The 17,285-nt window shown below is 40.1% G+C and overlaps 1 protein-coding gene across 2 annotated transcripts in view; it reads left to right on the forward strand.

The window, feature by feature from the left end:
- LOC146003339 (neuropilin and tolloid-like protein 2) overlaps positions 1–17,285 on the forward strand; it is a 423,782-nt gene that overhangs the window by 54,602 nt on the left and 351,895 nt on the right. For both annotated transcript variants that reach the window (XR_014443822.1, XM_083141621.1), the window contains exon 2: positions 12,872–12,922. The gene's annotated coding sequence lies outside the window, so the exon portion shown is untranslated. The remainder of the gene's footprint in view (positions 1–12,871; positions 12,923–17,285) is intronic.

Consider the following 17,285-nt stretch of genomic DNA (forward strand, 5'->3'; position numbering starts at 1 on the left):
GCGCCATCGGGTTTTTGGGGTTAGGTTCTTTTGTGTATGCAAATGGTACCCTTGACCCTCTGTTGTACCCCCTGGAAAAAGTGAAATATTTTGCATGGTTTATGAAGATTTTGTTGTTTATGATGTTTTCAGTTTATTCTAGCTCTAGGAAACGTGTTATTGTGAAGTACAGTACGTCTGGTGTTTTACCGTGTAGCAGAACAGCACGAAGGCTTCACGCAAGTGAATATAGCAACCAAACGAATTTCCACAACAGCAGCTATAATTTTACGTAGTTAGGTTAGGATTGGTACTCATAGTTATTTTCGACGTGTTCCTTCGCTATTTTAGTGTGCATACAAACAGTTTTTACTAACAAAGCTGCGAAAATATTCCGAAATTGCAGGTTTTAACTTACGTGGGCCATTTTTAGGATCAAATATCTCCGTTGTTTGTGCTTTCCTAACGCTGGAACCACTTTTACATTAGTAAAACATTGAAAACTGTCGATTTTAAAAATAAATCTACGTAGTTCTCGAGGGGATACAGTGGGTAAACGGCCCCATGCAAATTTGTATGTTACCAGTTAGTAAACGAAAGTATTGGCCTTGCAGTTCTAAGTAACTGAGATCATTGGTTCTAACCTAACATTAACACGTATATTCTGTCTTGGATATCTCTTGAGCAAGCGAACGAAAACAAGTCTCTGCGCAAGTAGTGACGGGAGATGGCTCCACCAATGAACAGGATTGCGGGGAGAGTGGAAAAGCAACTGCAGTTACCAGCCATCGCAGCAGCGTGTACTGCTTCGCTCTGCCCACTCGATTTCCCCTTTCTCTGCCACTATGCGTGGCCTTGCTCCAGAGATAACCGGGACAGAGTATAATTTAGGAACAATACATTTACCTTCTAAGAAAACCCAAACTCGTACAGTTATTGAACTAGTAACACTGAGGAAACTTGACAAAATTTCCATTGGCCGTTCAACTGAATGACTGCGTGCGGAGAGAAATGTGATCTGCCCCAAACGAATGACGAAATCAATTCATGTAAGCAAGTAAATAATGAGCTATTTACGTATAAACAGAACTTCTGACACGAGGAAGGATGCAATTGTTTTAAAGGTTAAATTACTGTTTTCCAGAATGAAGTTTGGGTGGTGTTTGTTCCACAATTAATCCTGCATTAGGGGTGCAATTTTCTGTAACATGCTTTAATGTCAATTCTTTAAATTTAAAGAATTAACATTTCTACGCTGGGAGGAACCAGGCAAGGTTGACGTCGACAGTGTTTCAAAAGGCTACAGATCCTGTTGCGGTAGCAATAGAAGAGACTATTCCACGCAGGTAAAACAGCGACAGTGAAAAATCAGGGGAAGCCAGGCCGGCTCGGTAGCTCAGTGTTTGTCCATCCTCATGGCGGAGTGGTTAGCACAGTCCGCTGCAACGCCAGGGGTCCCAGGATCGAATCCCGGGTAAGACATGGATGTTTGTGTTTGTCCTAATGAGAAATACTGAGATGTGAAAAGGGGGTACTACCGCTTAGGATATATATATATATATCTATATATAAATAAAGTGGTTAGAGGAATGGCACGGTATGCCCAAGACCTGGGTTCGAGTCCTGGTGGAGCCTGTATTTTTCCAGAAAATTCTACGGAGTACATCTCCTGGGTGTTCCTAATTTTACAAAAAAGTTGTTTCGCAAATTTGATAAAAAAAAACTGTGTTTTGACAAATTTTGGAAATCTGAAAATTAAGAATTGTGGTTAAAACTTCTCTGCCTGCACAGTACTAAAATTTCATCACGATCGGATCACCCATTTTTTATTTATAGAATTTCAAAGAGATCGATCGTTTGCAAAACAAGAAAAGGCACCTTTTTGTTAATCTCGACGATAAAAAATAGAAGGCATACTCGAAATAAAAAAGGGTTGGCTTAGATTAACGCAGAATTGAATAAGCTAAAATTTGATAAAACCCGTTTTTGTGTAGGTCTACTGGTTAATTTTTAATCCAACGTTTGTCACGCATGTTCAGGGTCGGATTAAAAATTAACCAGTAGTTCTTCCTACATAAAGGTAAAACTCTGAGTAAAACTTTGTTATACCCTCGTACATCAGTGGGAGTAGTTTACAGTTCAAAGACGTGCGTAACAATTTCCTCAAAACTACAGAATTCTTTTGCGAAGAATTTTCTCGCCATTTATTCTTCAAAAGAGTGATATAATACTCATTCAGTCTTGCTCACTTTATCACCAATATTTCACGAGATCTTAGCGCCATCTTTTGAACATTAAAAGAGTTAGTCTTGTCGAGGAAACTGTCGCTTAAACTCTCTCCCTCTGCGGAGCAATTCCATGCATTTTAATGTCTGCTCCCGTTTGTACTTCTGGAAGGGCTGGAGGGGGAGGGAAAGTGTAACAAAAAAGGGAACAGTCGTAAGTTTTCTCTCTCGAACTTTGGCGCGTGGATGCAATGGCTCGAAACTGGCTCCGGTCCAGCGGCAATCACCGAGATAGCGTGAATTGGAGCTGTTGGGCGAGAGGAATTGGACAAGGCAGAAAGGGAACGCTCTGTGGACAGATCCAGGTCTGTTTCGCCCTTTCATGGAACCTGGACGCCCACACGCGGCGATATTTCAGTCTGCGGCAACTGCGCACGAACTATATAGATGCAGAGCTGGACAAGCAATATTATCCCCCCGCAAAATATTACCAAATAATGAGCGTGTGAGTTTGTGAAAAGAAATGTGAAGCATTTACTTTATTCAGTTATGTATATACATCGTGTTCTGGTTAGAGAGATCGAGAAATAGTTGATAACTTGTGTAAATAATGGTTTACATACCTTCATGTAGAAACTGAGTTTACGTAAATGGTCAATGCAACTCGATGTGTGACCCTTGAGTTGCTATCTCGAAGTGTTGCGTGTCTGTTGCTCTACTGAATAGTGCCAGGCTTGTTTCAGCATTACACGTTGGTGCGCATGCGCAATGACGTGCATTCACTATTGGTGTATAAACTCGGAGAATTCCTGTGTCTTGTAAAATGAAAATCATAATATCTTCATCTGTGTTTAAGCGGTGAGCATTTATTTCTCGGTTCCTCTAAGCGTAACACGCTATATATAGACGCACACTAAAAAGAAAAAAAACAAGAAGAAAAAAAAACCTGAATAACAGCGAAAGCTTTGATATAAGTACAGTAGCGGCGATGAGGGGAGGGGGGCAGTTGCCACCCCTCTTTTGCCACCGCTATGTTGAACCTTATCTACCAAGGAAAAGTAAACCGCCCTTGCCCCCTCAGTTTTGGAACCCAATCGCCACCACTGTATATGCACGTGTAATGAGAGGGAAGAAGTATTTTCAGGCCTCTAGCCTGAAGTAAGATACCAGAGATGTTACAGTGACATGATTATATCTCTGGATAGGGCCTCCCCGATGGCGCACTGGTAGCATCGTCGCCTTGTAATCAAGGGGTCCCGGGTTCGATACCCGGTAGAGGCACATAGTGGTTCGGATCCCACTTTAAACTGTAGGTCCAGTCCCGATTAGCCCTACTGTGCATAAAGTGGTCTTAAAACACCAGCTCAATCAATCAATATATCTCTAGATAGCTAGGCAGAATTGCATTGTACTTCTCAAGCAGGCGTTTTGCAAAATCATTCAGATGAAATTTTTAAAATGTTACTTTTGAGAGCTGTTTGATGAAGATCTTACCGTAGCCTTGTCCGGGAGTGTCAATTTTGTATTTTCTGTGGTTTTACCTGCCAATTTTGAGAATTTTTAGTGCCTCTCTATCCCCATCCGGGGTATGAGCAGTTTTGTACCTTAGTTTGCTAATAACAATGTACAGTGTAAATAATATAGGGCACTGAACAGTATGAAATTTATTATATGAGAGATGTAACAATTTTTTATGAAATATTTTGATGACGCTTGGCCAGTAATTAGATTATGAAAATTCTTTAGGTGTATATTGATTAAACATTTTGTTTTCTTAAGCGCGGAGACTTGATTTCTAAAATATAATAAAATAAGAGGCAAATTATTGAGTGGGATCGAGCCCCACAGGCCCATATAAGATGGCGACACTGAAAAGAGGTATATTTTCCACAATAGTTTCTCTCACAAAACACCCATATTATAAACATAAATTGCTGACTGAAATTAAATTATGCGAGATACATAATTTCAGGTTGACATTCATTTTGCAGGGGGACATCCATGTACACATGATTTAGTGCATTCTCAGAAATATGCATAAAATATCAGACGATAACTGCAGCCAATGGATTAGTAGCGCATTATTAGATGAATTAAAAATGTAAATGAGGTTTCCTTCTCTTCTATATTGACTACAAACTGGCGATGCATTAGAGTGATGGCGGAATCTATAATAGCAACTGATGCTATGGTTGTTCACGCTTAACTAGATATGACGGAGCCATTTTGTTCGCATCAATGCACGCCAGATGGCTCTCGCAACAGTTTCTGCTTCGATGCGATTTTGCTGCATTATTTAGTCGCTGGCCTTTTGTCTCGCATCGTGCTAAATCGTAGAAAATCAACCGCATCAGTAGATACTTTCTCCAGGATGAATTAATTATTCATATCGCAGGCAAAAAAATTGATTTTATACTGTTACACGAAACAATGAAGCAGACTTGAAACAATTATTAGAGGAACAGACAAAACTGCAACCAACCTTACAAAGTAAATTATCATTTGTTGTAAGTTGCGAAAAAAGATGTACCAGTTCCCCACACCTGTTTCAAGTTCTCATTAGCGTTGTGACGGGGGGATCCAACAGATGCGTTGGCCCCCGCCTGAAAATTGACATTGTTTAAGTAATAAAAAAAAATAGCTTGTTAGTTTTTATTGTCAACAACAGAAGTGAAGGTCAATTAGTAAATATTCGAACAAATTAATCATAGTAAATATAGCTTTGGTAGAAAACATTGAGTAAAATACAGGATAACAAGCTTATGTTGTCTCATTATTCTATCAGTTAATCGAATAAATAAATTGTTATAGTTTAAAAATTCTAGAACACCGAGCTTTATGTGAGCGATCGAACAACAATCGTGATTTCGCCCCGCAAACTGGGACTCCCCGATGACGTAGTGTTACTTCGTCGCCCTGTAATCAAGGGGTCCCGGGTTCGATACCAAGGGAGAGTCGCATGGTAATTCGGATCCAACTTTAAACTGTGGATTCAGTTCCTATTAGCCTTCTGCGCATAAAATGGGCTTAAAACAATAAATCAAACAATCTAATTACAAACTTTATGAGCAAAATTTATCCAAAGGTTTTGAAGCTTATTCTTGAACTAGGCGTGTAGAAGTTAATAAAAACGGAATAGCTATGCAGTAGGTCTGCACGAACTGTGTGAAATGTAAAAATAAGAAGAGCATTTCTGATGGATATTCATTCATCTGGCGAGATTAATTTCCGACGGGACCTTACTTTCCGATCGCCCCTCCGCGTGGAAGCAGTTACGTCCACAATGCGCCTTACACACTTTGCAGCTCTCCGGGATACATCGCCGGGCTAATTGCCAATTTCCCGATTGGGAAACTCTCATTACTTGGGGAATTGGGTGATCTCTGAAAATAATCATCGATCATTTCCACTCTCATCATCACCGGCGATGATGTTTCCACACGATGCGTGCAATTACGGCCTTTTTATAAAAAAATTACGCCGACGATTATCTTCGGTGGGGTGAGTGTAAATGGCTTCGTTACCTGGTTTCAAACGACCGTGGCCAGTGGATTCGGGATCCGGTCTTCGATGCTAACGAAGGATTCGGAATGGGTGAATGCTGTAATATGATCCTTCTGTGGCGCTGTGTACCACCATGTCTTCATTAGCCTCCCCAGAGACCGTAGAGCCGGTCTCCGTGGCGGAGTGGTTAGCACAGCGCGCTACGACGCAAGCGGGTTCCGATTTAGAATGTCTGCCTGGGCATGAATGTTCTCTGTGAGTGTCCCTTCATCAATTTCATTCTATGTATTATCACTAGGGGCTGGGATTTTCATGACTTAGCATTTTTTTGTAAGGGTGATGTGTTCCCCAAACACACAGACATTCATATTATGAAGAAACTAAGTTAAGGCGCTTTTTAAGTGCACGTTTTGGCATATTTCGCAATTTTTGCTTGATATAGCATATTTTGATGGATTTTCGGTCATATTTAGCATATTTTTGCATTTTCGAAGTGGATTCGTTCTTACTCCCCATGTTTACTCGAACTTTTTTCTTTTTTTTCACTGTAGCAAAATCTTTTTATTTGAAAATTTAGAGAAAGTATTCATTGTGCATTGCAACTCAGGGCACTTAAAGTGAACTAAAATTAGTACGTGTGTGAAAATATCTCGGCATTGCAACGATACTTCACACTGAATATATATTGTACGCGAAGGATGAGCAGACTAACACAACTTTAGAATTAAATTGCAAGTCCTCAGCTCTCAATTGGTTTTCATAATGTTATTATACTTACATTGCAAGAATTAAGCAACGCAACTCAACTTCCAAAATATTATTTCACTTTATAACATTTTATATAAACTTATTTTCGATTTTTCACACAATACATTTTTAAGTCAATCTTCTTACATATAACAAAAACGAATCGAAATCAACAACTTAAAACAAATATCGACAATGATACAGCGTTCTTAATCTCAATAGTTCCCTGTTAATTTTATAAACTTGTACACAATAGAAATAAAGTAAACATTGGTTATTTGTGAATGTAGAAGACAGTCACAGCATTTAGATATTGATGTTCGAAACAGTCTACTTATAAGAGCATTTTTTGTAAAATTTTAGATCATAAGAGCATAGTTTGGTGATTTTAGGTCATAAAAATCATAGCCCTAATCATCACTCATCCTCATCGTCGCGAAGAGCCACAGTGGCGGAATGCAACACTAAATAACAAAAATAGAGACCAGATAGTTCTCCACACACGGATCTCTACCACTGAGGCTCGGGGTTTTTTTTGGGGGGGGGGCAAATCCAAAATGCTGTTGAATTGATTGACCTGGGTTATTTTACGTAGCTTCCGAGCTACTTTTGATTATTGCGATGATGAAGATGAGTGATGATATGATGAAATTGATGAAGGGAAATCTGATCCAAAGCGCGCCGTGCTAACCACTACGCCACGGTGGTTGGCGAAATTTTCTTTGAGTATTAGATGTGACCAGCAACGCTATGGTAGCGTTGCAGTTAGAGAATAACGTACAATTGTAGAGTTTCATAATTATGGTTCAAAGTAATGGAAGAATTTTACGTATCCGAGCAACCCCTCCCCTTGGTACGGCCCTGACTTGTATTGTCTTGGTTAATGTAACTTATTTATGTCGTTGGGTTAACCACAATGAGTTTATTAGGAGACTAAATTAGTGATTGTTGCACGGTGGCTAAAGGCGGAGAGTAGGGGTTGATTTTGATTTGCTATTTAGCGTCACCTTCACCCCACTCTTGGTTAATCGCGACGATGAGATGATATGATGAAACTGATGAGGCAAAACACAAAGAACACCCATGCGCAGTATGATATTCGAACTCTGACTCATGGCGTTGTAGAACTTTGTGCTAACCACTACGCCAAGGGAGTCCACAGTAAGAGTTAAAGCAAGGGACATTGGAAGAATACAGGGTGGCCCAAAAGTAGGTATACAATACAAGTGACTTTATTCATCAACAATTAATGAACAATATTTAGTCACGCAAGTGTTCGAAATGTCCTCCATCAACATTGCAAACATTCCTCAAACCTTCCCTGAAGGCTGCGACACACAGTAAGACACAAACGTTTGTCGAAATCAATATCTGTGTATATACCTACTTTTGGGCCACCATGTATACTACGTCCTAGAATTGTGTGGAGCAACGCCGCGCATAACGGTAGAGAAGGGGAGAGAGCGACTGATGGTCGCTGCAGCCGCATTTTCCTCTCCATTCACACACTTCCCCTCTCACACGTTCATTGATGGAACCTTCTCGAGTCGCCATTTGCACAAACGACTTGTGTCCGTTCTCTTGCTCCGCAGATTCCCGAGAGAGTATAGGTTTACAGTACATGTTTTTTTAGTTTCAGCATCACCCTCCTCTTCCTACAACTAGAGCCTGAACCCGAAGCAGTGAAAGGTTTGTAAACATAACTCCATAGCTTTACTTCCGTCACTTTTATAGAACATGAAACCTCGGACTGCACAGTGCGTATGGGAAAAACCGGCTACAGTGGAAAAGTCGTTCGGTTGAAGTGGTTCTGGGGATTTTTGAGAAAACCGCCGTCCAGATTTCAATGACATGCAGCCTCAAGATGCTCGGAAGGATGTCAAAGGAAGCATCTCTCTTAACGGGCCGTTCGCTGGCGAGTGTAGAACTCCTCCTCCGCCGCCATAAAGAGCAGTGTTTCAAACTCTCTAGAAAAATAATTCTCCAAATCTCCTTGTAAAAGTTGGAACAGAGCTTACAAAGTAGTGCATAATACACACAATCATGCATCAATTAATATAAGTCTGAATAGGATAACGGCAGTGACGGGGGCAGAGGGGTGCTAATGCCCCCGATCAATCAGTCTACTCCACCCTTCCCTCTCCAACTAGATTAATGTCTAATGCCACAATATGCATTCTTTCATGGTGTCGAGGGCATAATAAATGTGACTCCCAGAAAATATTCCCGGCCCCTCTGCCTCCCTCCAGTTTCTTCCTGCCTTCATTGGATAACATTGGTCCATTGGTAATACAGGGATCCTGACAGGGCGGATCAAATAAAGGCCGAATCACATGGAACTGGATTTCTAGTCAGTTGGTGCTGAACTGGCTACCTGACCGGAAGTGATGGCTGCCTGGCTGTTGGCCATGTTCTAATTGCTACTGGCTTCCCTAGACTGGATTTTGTGGAACAGCCAATCAGAGCGAAGTTTGACCATGTGAAGATAATCTGAGTTTGCGAAAGGATAGTTTTTTGTCTGTTGTTTCAGTGTGTTGGTTTGTTTTCTTCGCTTCTCGATAAAATAAAAAGTAACTAAAGAAATTCACGTTCGTTAAGTATTTATGCAAAGCCATGAGATTAAATACGTGAGAAATATGATTAATCGATAATGAAAATCCTTATTGTTACAAGTGCATTGAATGTTTGATATATTTATTGAATTTTTTTGTAGCTAATCAGTGGTGATTTATTCATTCTAGTTATTTTGGACTCTCTCTATAGACTATTCATACACATTGCACACCAACCCCGCTTTACGCTCCGGTCCAGTCGCCGGAGATCAAGGTGGAAACCTAACGGTGCCACACGAAGCCTTGGTCGTGACCTCGACGTGGTCCTTTTAAGAAGTGGAGCCTGGCCACTGATAATCGCGGTGGAGCCTAGGCCACCTAGAATAATCCTCCAAGGCAACCATTTAGACACACTACCCTGAAGACGGAGGCAGATGCAGCCTCCGAAACGTTGGTAAATCTCTTTTAAATAACAGTGGTTAAAAGTCCAAAAAAACTAGAATGAAAAAATATTGTTTTAATGAATGAATCCTGCGAATCTCGTGTATGAATATGCATACCTGAGTTTGTTAAAAAGCTTGTTCAGTATGCATTCATTACCATATTTTCCTTCGAGCAAATTTATAGTCCATACTTTTCCTTTTTAATTTTTAAACAACGTTCTTCAAATTGCTCGTCCATCTTTTTAGATTGTCCGGCTCTGCGCAATGTCTTATGGGAACAAAAGTCTATCGACAAGTACGGTAACTAAGTATCGTGTGAGGCGAAAACTAGCAAATGGGTAGCCAGTCCAGCGCCAACTAGGGCATTCCTACTGGAAATCCAGCTCCGTGTGATTCAGGCTTAACTTTATCTCCCTAGTAGTCGAACGCATTGAGTGCTATACTCGTTCTCACTTTTTTATGTGTTTGTCTTGTCCAGGTCCCTTTACAACCTCCAAGTTTTAAGCATAACAAATCTCGAACAGCTTCTCACGTGCACGAAAAACATTGAAAATTAACAAATTCTCACCTAGAAAAAATATATCCTCCCTTTTGCAGACATTCTGGTCGGACATCCGTTAAAAATTCTTATGATTGAGCGCTTTTCACATGGGTTGGCAACTCCGTTGCAGGGAGACCGTGAAGAGGCTATTCGGAGATGATTCTTGTGGATACTCCCCGATAGCCAAAGTTGCAAAGTTTTTTTTACGCAGCCCTAAATCTCCGCATCTTGTACCCTAACTGATGTGGCACTGATGGTTGAATTGCTAAGTTAGTGTCCATAAAACGGACGGTTTACGTTCCATGGGAGAGAAAGGACGAGTTAGTCATGGAGCTGTGTTTACGGCCGAGAGCGAAAGTAAGGAATATCGCCGTCATAACCCCGAAGAGCCAGAAACACGCTGGTATTCCTAAACCAGACATAGGTTTTCCATCTGCTCCTACCAAGCTGAAATCGCTGGTCACTTAAAGGTTGACTTCTTCCACGTATACTCAGTTCCGGGTATCTACGCCGCGGATAACGGTAGAGAAGCAATGGCAGCGAGTGGCCGGAACAAAGCAGTACTTTGTGCTGTAAACGGCTGGTAGCTGCAGCCGCCCCCACCCCCATGCGTTTATTGGTGGAGCCCTCTCGGGTCACTACTTGCGCCGAGGACTTATCATTCGCTTGCTCCGCAGACTCCTGGAGCAAAGTGTAGGACAGCACGGCAGATCAAGTAAAGTGTTCTGTGAAGCAAAATAAAGTGACTTTGAGTAATAGAATAGTACTCGACACGCTGTTTGTTTTACCCTTCAGGAAAATATCATAGGAATAAAAATCTGAAAAAGGTTAGTTTTCTCATAATTCGATAAATATTCTGACCTTGGTGAGCAAAGAGCGAACCTGATTCTAATGATTGAAGGGCGGCAAATCCTAAAAAGCGTTCTCTTACCTACCTGCGATACAAGCATCTGTCCCGTTCCTTCCTCGCAATGTCTTTTGTCTCATCTGACATCAGTGCGAATACTTTCGCCTCTTTCACTCCTGGATAATTTTGCTGAGGATGAAAGTGGACATTGGGCAGATTAATTTGTTTTGAATTGAATTGTGAGTGTAATTTGCAGTTTATGGTTCAAGTTCAATACATTTGCGAATAATATCGCCTCGTTTTGAAATTAACTTCAAGAGTTCCAAGAAATTTCCTCTATTAAGGTTTGCCTCAGACTCATCTCGAAAGGCAAGTCTCTGAATAGTAAAAAACTGCGATGCATCCAAAGCAACTGATATGTAGTGTCAGTTTTCTTGAACCACCTTTGAATATCTTTCACTAATTAGCGTTGCCACTAACGATCCACTATTCGAATAGTTCGCCCGTGCTACAGATGTTTTGTGATTCTCAGAATGTTTCTTGATGTTCTAAAACCATCCACATTTAACGGTTTTTTCCAGTTCTTAAAACTGGTTAAAACTTAGGCTAATCGCGACGGTTACAGGACGTAAATGAATGAGAAATCACATGTGCCCAGGTTGGCGCTGGATTCTTGAACGAAATTCACACACACATATAAACTAAGACACAAGTAATGTTTGTTAGTCAAGTTGGTATATGCAGGAAACGTTATATCGTGCACCACTTAGAAAATGAGAATAACGCTATACTCTTAGAAATGAACTTTCTTATTTTTCGATATTTCATTAACGTCAGTTGGGGCGCGGAAGAGGGGGGGGGGAGTGTCTGACTGGAGGATCGCCCGCCCCCATGCCCCCTCTGGGGTCGTAACTATACTCCTACATGAAATGTGTGAGTAATAGAACAGGCATGCCTCATATCAAGCACAGAAGTGCTTCAAAGAAGGCATATGACTGCCTGCCTGCTTATAACACCGATGTACTAAACAATTAGGTTTTTTATTTTAATTTTAATGGTGTAATAAGCTAATAACTACATCAAACGATTCTGCATTTGACGTTCTTCTTTAATCGAGGCTAGAAAATAAATTTAAGGACGTAAATATATAAAACGTGTTGCTGTTCATTTAGCGATCGATAGATTTTTCGATAGAGAAAAGGCTGTCGTAACGACCACTAAAGTGGGCGTGGCGCCACTGTCGCTCTAGCATCAGCAGCGAACTATCCAATTAGACTCTTTCCAACCCTGAGAGTAGAAAAATATGGAAGCAAATCCACATCAATCTGCAAGTTTCCATGTTCTCTCTCTCTCTTAAAAGACCCGGTGACGAAAGAGGACAAAAATCAGTGACGTAGAGTGCCCTTTCATCACAGGACGTAGAAAACAAACGAGCTTAATTGGCGAAAACAGTGTGGAATATAAATTGAACACAAAAAAGCCGTTGATTAATTCCTACTGTAACGAACCGCGTACATGCAAATTTAGAAATACAAGGAGCGGTCGCATTATCAAAAAAAATCGCGTGCTTTTTATGTCCTACACAATATTTCATCAGAGTTATCAAAATGTCAAAAGTGTAGGTCATTAGTGCATGAAATAAATGGATGTTGTGGTTAAGATGCACAAGATGGCGCTGAAAACTATTCTTTGCTCTGACGAAAAGGAGAAAGTTATGGAGGAAAAGTGTTTCCCATCTTTCTAGAATTAAGTAGTAGAAATTACCAGTAATTTCAGTGATGAACTGTCATATAACTATTATGGAATAATTGAATTTGTGACATGAAATATGCGCATGTTCTTTGTGTTGGATTAATGGAATTTAAACTTTCATTCCAGTATCAATCTGCGATTTAAACGTATACGATTAAAGACCCCTATGCGTTTTTATTTTATTTCTTTATTGTTATATTGTTTAAAATATATTTAGATATATTATAAGATTAGTGAAAAAAAATACGTGACACTGTTTAAAGCACAGTTCTTTCTTCTAGGAATGATGATGGAGAGTGCTTTCTAATTCATCGCTTGTGCGCGTCATTCTTGTAAGTACAATATTTTACAATTATTTTTTACTTTCTGAAATAGTTTAAGGATTGGTGCTTTAATGTTGATACTTTGGCATTCCTCTTGTTTCTCTTTCTGTTTATGATGTACTCTTCCCTACGGTTACAAAATTTAAGTTTCGTTTCTCATCGCAGAAATCCGAATTTCCAGCTTCGAACTTTTTGAACTTGTACAGTGTCTCTCAAAAGTTTTAGGACAACGACATTTTAAACTAGGCAACCCAAATTACGTAAGGCGCTGGTGGGTTGCGTGTAGAGTTAGGCTCAATTTCAGGGTTGCCATATGCACAATATATATTTATGAAATACGCGAAAGGAATAAAAAAAAACAAGTATTATTGTATAAAATTCTAAAAAAATATCAGTATTACATTTGTCAGAAATAAGAAATACTTTCTGAAAGAAAGAAAATCGATTTTCTAGCATGTCATCGCTGATGAGTCTACACAAAGGAAAATAACTTAGAAGAAATAACTTGCATTTTCACAACAGCTACCAAAATTCTCGTTCTTCTTCATCACTTCGATTTTTTTTCTCGAAAATAGATGCTAATACAAGAAAAACAATTCAAAATTAAAGTAAAAGTTCAACTACATGAATATCCAACGACATTTACAATATTGGAGTGACTGAATATATAAAAATTATTGTTTGAACGGAAGGTACAGGCGTGGTGTATTGCTTAGGGTTCTCGACTGGGCACCAAGCGGTCCCAGGTTCGAGTCTCCTTACGACGTACCTTTTTTTAAATTCTTCTTTTATTAAACAAGAGCATCGTAACATTATTTGTAATAGCAGTGTAGAGTGGCTACATTGTTTTGCATCTGGAATTTACTAAAAAAAATATACAAATAAATGAATTGACACATGTTCAAAGGGATATTTTCATGTATAAGATCGTGAATTATGATACTCTAACGATAATTGTGTACTGCTTCAAAGACATTGACAAATATTAATGAAATAACTATTTATATTTGTGGTAATTCAGGACATACTAATTTTACCCCTTTTGCCACTCCAGTTCAATGCAAGGATATCTCCACAAATATCGAATGAAAAGTTTTCATCATGTGCAATTCTCCATTAAATGTTTGCGCCGATTCCTACTACCTTCGTTTTCTTTGTTACAAACAAGTATTCTTTGCACATTACATGTAGGAGGAGAGTTGCTTCTCCATTTCACACCGGTCAGCTCCTCCTAGCTATTCTCGTGAACGAAAGTTTGTAGGGTAGTGGTTACCGTTGTAGATTGTCAACCTGACGGTCGTATGTTTAAACCCCTCCCGTGGCAGAAAATTTTCGTAAGTTTTAGACATATCTCATTGTGTTCATTGTCCATGCAGTGTGAAACGGAATGATTCTGTTTGGAATTAACCATGGGGGGAGGAGAAATGTTAAATAACAAAACCTCCATTTCAACGAACTGAGAAGTGAAGATAAATTGGATAATTCTTATAAATATGAAAATTACATCCATGTTTTTAGTGGTATAATCGCAGGTAGAATCAAACATCTTACGTGGCAGATTTTTATCTCCTTCTGAACTCAGCCAAATGGCATTTCGCACAGATCTAATACATTCTCCAATTCATTTTAAAATATTATTGAATGTTTCATGTCGATATTTTGATCAATGCATCAATTCTTGACGCTGAGACGATATTTTCTACAAATACCCCATCTCTCCTCCCTTCTTTCCTTCTCCTTCATCTCTCCCCTTCTTCTCCTTTCCTTATATGTCATATCGCCTTCCCTCCTGTTCTCGCCTCTTGTCTCCATCCCATTCTTCTCCACTCCTCTTATCTCCTCTCCTGTCTTAGATTTCCGACTTCACTGTACTCTTCTCCTCTTCTTTTCGTTCTTCTCATGTTCTCTCTTTTACTCTACTCTCAACTCCCCTCTTCTGTTCTCCTCCCCTTCTCTCAAACCTCCTATTCTCCTCTCCTCTCATCTCTTTCAAATTCTCTCTTCTCCTCTTTGCACCATTTTCCTCATCTCTCCTCGCATATTTTCCCTTTCTCCTCATTACTTCTCCTATCCACATCTGTTCTATCTTTTCTTCCCTCCTTTACTTTTCCTCTTCCCCTTTCGCTCTCTTTTCTCCTCATTTGTTGTCCCTTTTCGTTTCCTCTCTCCTCTTTTCCTTTGTGTAGACTCATCAGCGATGACATGCTAGAAAATCGATTTTCTTTCTTTCAGAAAGTATTTCTTATTTCTGACAAATGTAATACTGATATTTTTTTAGAATTTTATACAATAATACTTGTTTTTTTTATTCCTTTCGCGTATTTCATAAATATATATTGTGCATATGGCAACCCTGAAATTGAGCCTAACTCTACACTCAACCCACCAGCGCCTTACGTAATTTGGGTTGCCTAGTTTAAAATGTCGTTGTCCTAAAACTTTTGAGAGACACTGTACAACATACACCACAATTCGGCGAAATATTGACATTAAGATCAGTCACAGTTCGATTTTGTGAAATCACTTTGATTTTCGGAATCGTAAAGAGTGGAGACATTTCGAATGGTTCTGCACTAAGAATGCTTAAGTGGCGAAAATGATTGAAAATTAGAAAACAATCGCTTTAAGGAGAAAAACTATGTAAAGAGGTAAAGTTTTCCCTGCATGTCATGAAGGCACATTATGGGGATATCGGGGAGGCAATTTTTAAGGTGATGTGATCAGAAACACCCTCTGACCATATTTTCCCCAGGTTTCCCCAAGGTAACAATTTATTTGAGGCTGGTTGAGCCCCAGAGCCGCTTTTGCGGGGACAAGGCGGTCACCCACCCCGGGAATCGGGTCTCCTGCGTGGCAGTGAGACACCCTGCCGACTAGACAAGCGCGGCTCACTCGAATTCTTATGTAACACAAGTACTTAAATGTTGTTTACGTAAATAATTAGCAAAATATGATGAAATTATATAAAATGTGCGTGTCATGAATATGATACAGCACCTATTTATTTCTATTTGCATTATTCTACGTGGAGTTTCTACCGAGCTTCCTAGGTGTCATTAATTTCATCATTTTATTTTCATTAAGACCGTTGCGGTTATTCTAAACAGAATGAAAACGACACATAAACCTTAATAGAAATATTGTTAAGAATAGCTTCCTTAATCAAGCCATGCTTCTTTGCATCTCCTCTCTACTGGAGGGAACTTTATGAATGTAAATCCCTATCACCCTCCTCCCCCCCGAACACCACAGAACATCCCTCCAGGAACCTAATTTTGAGAGCGAGTGAGTTCATATCCCTCGTGAAATTCGTGTATAGATAGTTCCCCCCTTCCCCCGCGGCCAATACGCAGCGCGTCCGTCAGTCGGCGAGGTTATTGTCGGTGACGTCACAAGAGCCCGCGGCAGTTTGATTAGTGGTCGGAAGCCCGGAACCCGTGGCTCCGAGAGAACCAATCAACTTCACGGCGGAGGCCTCTTATGAAATAGGTATTGACCGCGCCGGGCCCTATTTAAGTCAAGGATCCCGGGGGGCAGACGACACAACGGATGTGGAAAAAGCGCCATTGCGGAAGTTGGCTGCCTAGGACTGTGTACGGAATCGGAAAGTGAGACGTGACAAATGGGATCATGGGAAGTAATATCTTACGGCCTCGGGAATCTGTGGAGCAAGGCCGCTCAGAACTGTAGAGGAGGGGAGAAAGTAAGGGAATGGAGCAAAACAGTGCGCTCTGCTGAAAACGGCTGTAGCTGCGTTTCTCCTCCATGCACTCACTTCCCCTCTCACAGTTCAATAGTCGAGCTCTCTCAAGTCCTACTTGCGGAGAGGACTTTCTTTCGCTTGCTCCACAGATTCCCGGTACAGTGTGTAGATAACGGATAACACCATTAAATCCAACAATCTAAAATTTAAGTCCACTTTATGCACAGAAAGGCCAATCAGGACTGGATCTCTACAGTGTAAAGTGGGATCCGAACCACTACACACACTGTCCTGTTAATCTGGAGCAAGTGTTTTGTAGAACGTCAGCTTCGTGTGTCTAGGAAGGACTTTAGATTTCATATGCTTCATGAGTCAGTAATAACTTCTGTTAGCTGAGGTTAGGCGTTTCTTTACTTCAACTGGTCTGCCATTATTATTTTTTTTAAATATTTGAACCCAAAAATTATCAACTCTTTGGAAGAGACATTTTCACACGTCAAAGTTTCCACTATACATATATACTGCTTTTCTCCTGGTTAATTTCAAATTCCATTTATTGTGCTGGCTTTTGAAATGTGGAGAAGGATTGATTGAATTAAATTAACTACAGTTGCAGTTAATACTATGAAACCGCCATGGTCATCATTGGAGCAGTTTTCGGCAGCGTAA

This window comes from Lepisma saccharinum, chromosome 20, assembly GCF_977018435.1.
Source record: "Lepisma saccharinum chromosome 20, izLepSacc3.1, whole genome shotgun sequence".
In the NCBI taxonomy this organism is placed as follows: Eukaryota; Metazoa; Arthropoda; class Insecta; order Zygentoma; family Lepismatidae; genus Lepisma; species Lepisma saccharinum.